This window comes from Macrosteles quadrilineatus, unplaced genomic scaffold (genome assembly GCF_028750875.1).
Source record: "Macrosteles quadrilineatus isolate MER2022 unplaced genomic scaffold, UCM_ALF_1.0 Scaffold_8__2_contigs__length_117827958, whole genome shotgun sequence".
NCBI classification, from domain to species: Eukaryota; Metazoa; Arthropoda; class Insecta; order Hemiptera; family Cicadellidae; genus Macrosteles; species Macrosteles quadrilineatus.
Window position 1 is genome coordinate 73,124,368 of NW_026542601.1, and position 7,274 is coordinate 73,131,641.

Below are 7,274 nucleotides of genomic sequence, written 5' to 3' on the forward strand. Positions count from 1 at the left end.
GTTCAGGTTGTTGAAACTACCAAAGTGTAATAATGCATGTAACCTTGGTGTAATATAAGCCACAAGTGTCCACTATTTATCATTTTGTTTGGTATCAAAACAGAACCTTCTCCCGCTTAAACTTGATCTGCTTCCACGCTATAAGTTCGGAAAACTCTTTTTTCAAACTCTGTGCACTCTCAACCGCTCTAGGTCAGCTCCCTCAGGTACCAACAACCCAGCATGCCCATCAGTAATGTTGACCTCAGTGACTTAGTCATGACACTCGCAGGTAGGAACAGATTGGTAAACATAGAGGCTCCAGTCTGGCCAATACTAGTCGTGATGAAGGTGTTGTGTAGTTGGCACCGCTGAGGCACAGCTTGTGGTACTGCAGTGTGGTGGCCATGGCTCTTAGGCCTACGGGATTTAGGATACACAGCCACACACGCGCCTGCATCCACCAACACAACTGGTTGATGTGTGACGTACTTACAGCTGCAAGTCAGGCTCATAGGGCAACCAGCCTACCATCTCCTGGGTGTCACAAGGCTTTAGCTCTTTTGGTCTGTCCACCTATGTATCCCTGTCCCTTTTCGTGACCTGATTAACTCTCTGTTCAGCCAGTTCAGAAACTGGTGTCCCTTCACCAGCTAATCTTCAGCCAGCTAACACCTGGCTAATCTTTTGGCAGCACTGTTCTCTACCTCTGCATTGCCTTTGTCTGTCCTGGTGTCCAGGAGCTCTGTCTGAGAGGTGGGAGGGATGTCACACTTTGAGTAGTCAAAACTGGCAATCTCTAGTCGACATTGTGAAGTGACACAACTAAAAATCCCTAACTTTTTTCATTGTCTCAAACAAAGCTGATGGTCTAGCTCAGCAGGCCAACACCGTGCAAACAATGCTATCACGGTGCAAATTTGTATGATCGCTTTCAAACTTCTACTACCCTTTACGTACATTTTCAATGTCCAAAGACTTTCTCAATTCTTATCTGTAGATTGATGATGAACTTTAATAGGGAGACCCCTTAAACCACAGAAATATGAAATATAATTTGTCTGGAGTGTTGATCTTGCCTCACATTGTTATTGGCTGTTGGCTGAGTGTTATAGAATAATCATTGCAAATGGGTGGGAGGCAGATAGAATAGTAGTGGATGGAATAACAAACAAAGTCGCTAGAGTCAGATTTGAACTCGATTGCTTGGCCTTGATGGTAGCTTGTTGGAGACTTTAATATGTGCACGATACTTGAATATGTATTAGATCATTATTGTTGCATCTTGATCTGTGAGAAAAAAATGACATTTTGATAGTTATGTGACCCTGAACCTCATGCTGTGATCCCTGGAGGTGTAAACATAAGCTGAATAGAAAATCAAGATTTAAACTTTTTAATCAGAGTAGCTTATTATTTTATTTATTGTTTATTGAGATGACATTGTTCAAAACTGTTATTGGTACCGGTAACCAAATGTGAAAATATTTAAAAATGTGAAAAATCAAAGACATCAGTTTTGGGGCTACTCTGTACCAACTTTTATCTGTCCATATTGTTAACCTCATAACACGCAAAGAAACGACTATACTGTATATAATATACCTATGTCCGGATGGAAATTTTATTTACCGATTTACGCCAGTGGCATTTTTTACGTTTTGAAAGGGAACTGTCCAAACCCTGGTCTTGTTACAATCTAACGTCGACCTTTTTGTTAGATAGCATCATTAATTCATAGCCCAATGACAAATGGCATCTGGGTCTGGAAACAATCTCACTGGGATTCGAACTAGCGACCTTCAGATTTGAAGGCAAGCTCTATAACCACTCGGCTACCATTAACGGCTGAACGTATTCAAGCCAAACCTACCAGGTTATTTCGACAAACAGTAAGCATGTTATTTAACAATTACATTTAAGTTTGATAATGACTGTACAATTTAAAACTAATAATATAAAATTGTTAACATTTTTAGCCTTATAAGTTGCTATGATGGTTACGAGATAATAATGTAAATGTAAACAAAGAATCATAGCACATGCTTATAAGAAAAAATACAGTACAAAGGAAAAAAAAACATTTGGTTGTAAACTATTGTTTAAAGAATATCAAGAAAGTATTAAAGGGCATTAGGAAAACACCACTGATTAAATAGGTAGGTACAGTATTTTACTGATTTTCTTGATTTAATCGAAAATTGGAACTAGAACAAAAATGTAAATCAACTATTTTAATTTGTATAAGCAAACTCTCAAGCCAATATTTATCCAAAGTTACCACAAGGCTATTAGAAAACATTGTTTACCTTTACCATTGCCTGAAAATAGTTACTGGTTTTCATGCTGGTTTGATTTATGCTGGAAATGTGTGCTTATGTCAAATAAATGTTTTTATTAGCATTGCAAAAATATATATAGATTTATAGGCTAAATGGGAACCATAACAAGCGTTTTGAATCGCGGTTTTAACTAGACAGCAATTAATTGTGGAATCAAAATACTGTACAGGGCTATTCAACAATATGAACCCAGTTCTGGGACTTTCTTTCTGAAAAAGTATAAACTAGAAAAAAATAAGTTTTACCATTGTTTTACACTATTGGAAAGAAAAATGTTTCAAATTGTAATTACACTGATTACAATTGCCTAATGTGCCCCCCCCCCCCCCCCTGTGCTGCATGGCAAACATCTAATGCCCCCAGTACACTCTCGCCGAGGCAAGGCGAGCGTTGGCGAGTGCGAGAGTGTACACGGTTCGCTCGTCTTCTCTCGCCTTGACTCGGGTCGCCTCGCCTCGCCTTGCCTCGTGCTCGCCGGCGCTCCATCTGGAGTCGGTTTTTTGACACGAGTCAAAGGACCCGAGACTGCACGAGTGGCGAGCGCTACTTCCACATCGAAGTTTGTTCCATTTCGACTGCGAGAAAATGCGAGAGTGTACACGGTTACCTCGCATAAGCTCTCGCCCGAATTACTCGAGGAGTGCAAGCGTCTCGGCGAGAGTGTACTGGGGGCATATGAAGTTCATTGCACCACGGTTTTTGGCTTCAAATTTTTACATTACATGGAAAGTATTTTGTATGTAGTCAATGGTACTAAACCATAGTATCTAGGCGTTTTTCATTTTATTGAACATTTTATGTGGTGATTTTTTTGTAAAAACCCATAACAATCCGGAAGAAATTGAATATTTTTTAAAAATGCCTGAAGTATTTTGATTAAAACTTAGTATGTTATAGTCCTTTCAACTCTAAACAAAACCGTGCAACCCGCATTGCTGAAAAAATTGTGGTTCAAAAGTTATATTGCAACTTTTGTGATTTTACCACTAAAATACCATATTTTCTCTTACCACTTGCCCATGATAAGGGTTGTTAACTAGCTAATGGGAGAAATGTGTCAGATTGCTGATACTATTACAGTACTCTTATATTGGTTTTAGTTAGTTGTTCTATTGATTTTAGTATAATACTAATTTGTAAACTTTATTTTAGTAATTCAAATTGGAATGTCAATTTTATTAGATGCGACATTAATTTTCCTCCAAAATATGAGGGAAAGGGGCAGGGATGGCACTTGGAAGAATTTTGAAATGTGTGTAAAAAGTCTTTGTGAATACATTATATAAAGTATGAATGTATATATATTTCAAGGGCAAAACACTTTCAAGGAATCTAAGCATTTGGAAATATTAACTGCAACCTGTTATTGACTGTACTACTATATATTCTATTTATTTGTATTGTATAAAATTTAAAAATGTTATTTGCTTTAACTTGTCATAGACAAACACAAAACTGCATTTAGTATTAAAATTTGTTGTATTATAACCTTTTCAATTCTGGAATCAAAGAAATGCTTTAAAATAAATGTGTCCTTTTACCATAATTAGCTCTCTTTAAATACATTTGACCTGTTTGTGTGGATTGTTGGAATTTCCAATTTAAATTTATTACCTTTTACATATACGTACCATTTATGTACATACCTACTTTGTATTTGTAAATATATCTTTTAAGTATTATAAAAGGAGTTTAATTTACTGTGTTATTTAAGATAGTCTTTGTACTCCCAATAAATATATTGTTACTCAAAGTCAAACTCTAAAAATATTACTACATACTCCTCTGAGAAGAGTTGAGGTGCTTACATGTGAAATTAAATTGGCAGAGTAGTTAAATAGTTTTACCCACGATTACTAGAAAAACATCAACAAATGACGTTTTTGGCCCGAAAATAAACATGATTTAACATCGGTTAAATGGAACTGCTAAAACATATGTTCAATGCTATTAGTATAGGATTCGGGCCAACAACGTCATTTTGTTTATGTTTATGATCCATACCGGGTTTTACCTAACCCGCAATGTTAAACTTCCCTATCCCAAGCGTGATGTATATAACTTGGTTACTTCTCGAGTGATGTAAAGTTGAAAAAAACTCACTCGGTGATGTAATGAAACCCATTTATATAACATTGAGTGCTTAACTTAAAAAATATACCTCTATGGAGCCAACTACGTTCAACGCTAGAAATCAGCTGTGCGCTTGAATTTTAATGTTATGCTTTGAAGAATTTTCCTAACCTAGCTTTTGTTTCTAAATGAACGTTACTGTTAGAAGATGAATGAAATGGATAATAAAAAATATTGTTCGTAATCTCCAGTATATTGTCGGGTCAGGTAAAATCTTGTACGTTACACGTTACGCAAGAGCGTGTTTACATCACTTCGGTAAATTACGCAACTCGCTTCCGCTCGTTGCACAACATTCACCTGCGTGATGTAAAAACGCTCTTACTATACTTGTAAGGTAAATAGCTATTACCTAACCCGCAATGTTAAACTTCCCCATCCCAAGCGTGATGTATACAACTTCCTTACTTCTCGAGTGATGTAAAGTTGAAAAAACTCACTCGGTGATGTAATGAAACCCATTTAAATAACACATTATAGATGTGTTACAGTGCTTGAGTGCTTAACTTAAAAAAATATACCTCTATGGAGGCATCGACGTTAAACGCTAGAAATCAGCTAGGGTATGCGCTTGAATGTTATTGTTATGCTTTTAAGTATTTTCCTAACCTAGCTTTTGTTTGTAAAAGAACGTTACTGTTAGACAATGAGTGAAATGGATAATGAAAAATATTGTACGTAAACCCATGTATATTTATGTATATTGTAAACCCATGTATATTGTATGTATACCCATGTAAAGTTGGCGTATTTCTCAATCTTTAAAATGATATGGGTTTTACGTATTTTAATTGCAGCCAGTTGACAGAATCAGTCCAAAAACGGGAGGTGGCGTCGGGCGCAAGAGCGCTCGCAGCGCGGAACCGCCATTATAGTTATAGCCAGTCAGAGAGCTATAGTTCTTTTCAACACAAGCTTTTACTTTTCCAACTCACAATTCAATAAAGAACCTTTTAAACTAATAGTAGGAACTCACTTTTACCCGCGGGCTTTGCCCTGCTTGACTTCATAAGTACATTAATATAACTATTCATTACTGTACCGCACCGGTTTGGGGGAATTTTGAAATGGTTACTTTGCAGAACAACATTGTAAGTTGTCAGAGCAGATCCCTAGTAGAGTATTAAAATAAAAGACTATGACATTTAAGCTGTGGTTATATCGGCTCTACCCATGGAAAAAATCAGCTCAATATTGATAAAATAGTTTTCACGTTATTGACATACACCAAACATTCATATCATAATATTAGTTCCTTCCATCCAAATCATTGACTCGATCATAAATGTACTAGAATTATTAACATGGTAATCTGTTTCCTGGAAATTTCTTTGGGGGAAACAAACACAATACTTTTTTATAAACATTTTGGACAAAAATAAAGTCCATAAATTAAAAATATAAAATCGCCCTATTTGCACAATACCACAAATTATTTATTAAATTAAAAACATAATCATAACTTTAAACAATTTTAATTTAATTCAGTTAATTAGTGCTTATACCAGGAAAGTTGTAGGGTAGTTTTGATTTTGTCCATTGTGTATGTTTTTTGAGGTGCAGAGTCCAAATCTTAAGTTTGCTAACAAAAATTCCTGACGCAACATTGACAAAAATGTGGAAAATTGTATTTTTTTTGCAATTTTCGCCTTATAACTCAGGAACAATAAACTTTTTGTAAATAGTATATATTATTAAAATTAAAAGTACAAAAAATTTGCTACAAAATGTGCACCTTATGTGTTAATCTCCGATGAACCGTCAAGGCTCCAGAGCTATTTGAAAATTGGAGCATTTTGTGTTAATTTGAAAATTTCTTGTATTATTCTATCAATGTCATATATTAATTCTATATGCCCAGGTAAAGGTCCTATACAAATCCATATTGAAGTTGTTTAATTTTGTGTTACTGAATCGTTAATCTTTTATTTCCAGAATGGTTTTATGAACCTTGCCGTTTAAATTTTCCTGGCTCAGATGGTTGTATAGGACAGGCTCTGGCTCATGTTTTAATGCATCAGTTGTGAGCGTCCGAGCTTCAAAAAAGCAGATGAAAAAGCTCGGACGCTCACAACTGTTGCATCAAAACGTGTGCCAGAGCCTGTCCCATTAACTTACAACTCTGAGCCAGGATAATTTAAACGGCAACGGTTCATGTAACCATGACTTGGAAATCAAAAGTTAACGGTTCAGTAACACAAAAATTAAACAATTTCAACACTGCGGATTTGTATAAGACCTTTACTAGCACTCTTGATTGTAGTTGTTAAGATAAGTATAAGGTGTAAAATTATAGCAACCCGATTCCTAAAATCGTCCACAGGTTGGGAAACCCTGAACCATAGACTAACAAACACCTAATCTATGACTGAACTTAAGCTCTCACTGAGTTTTTTACGATGCTCGCAATTCAGTAGAACCGGATTATCTTGGATTTATTAAAAAAATAAGCAACTGTAAATCTAAAATTTTTGAAATAATATTCTTTAGCTGTTATATAAATACTAATTGGAATATAAGTGACTGAAAAGTTTGGCAAAGTTAAATTTTGTTTGCTTACAGTTACTTCCCGAGTGTATCCGATAAACTTTTGTCACATTACATCGTTGCTGTTTTTGGGATCATAATTCATCAGCGATGTTCTCTCTTTTCGTAAAGCAAATTAAATTAGAAGTTTGACAAAATGTTAACTTTTCAGGATAGAGAATATCCACAGTTTTGCCTTGATTATTATCGAAACATTGCACGGTGGAAGATCCTTATCATTGATAACAAAACTGCAACTATACAATAATCAATGCCCGTATCACAAAATAAATG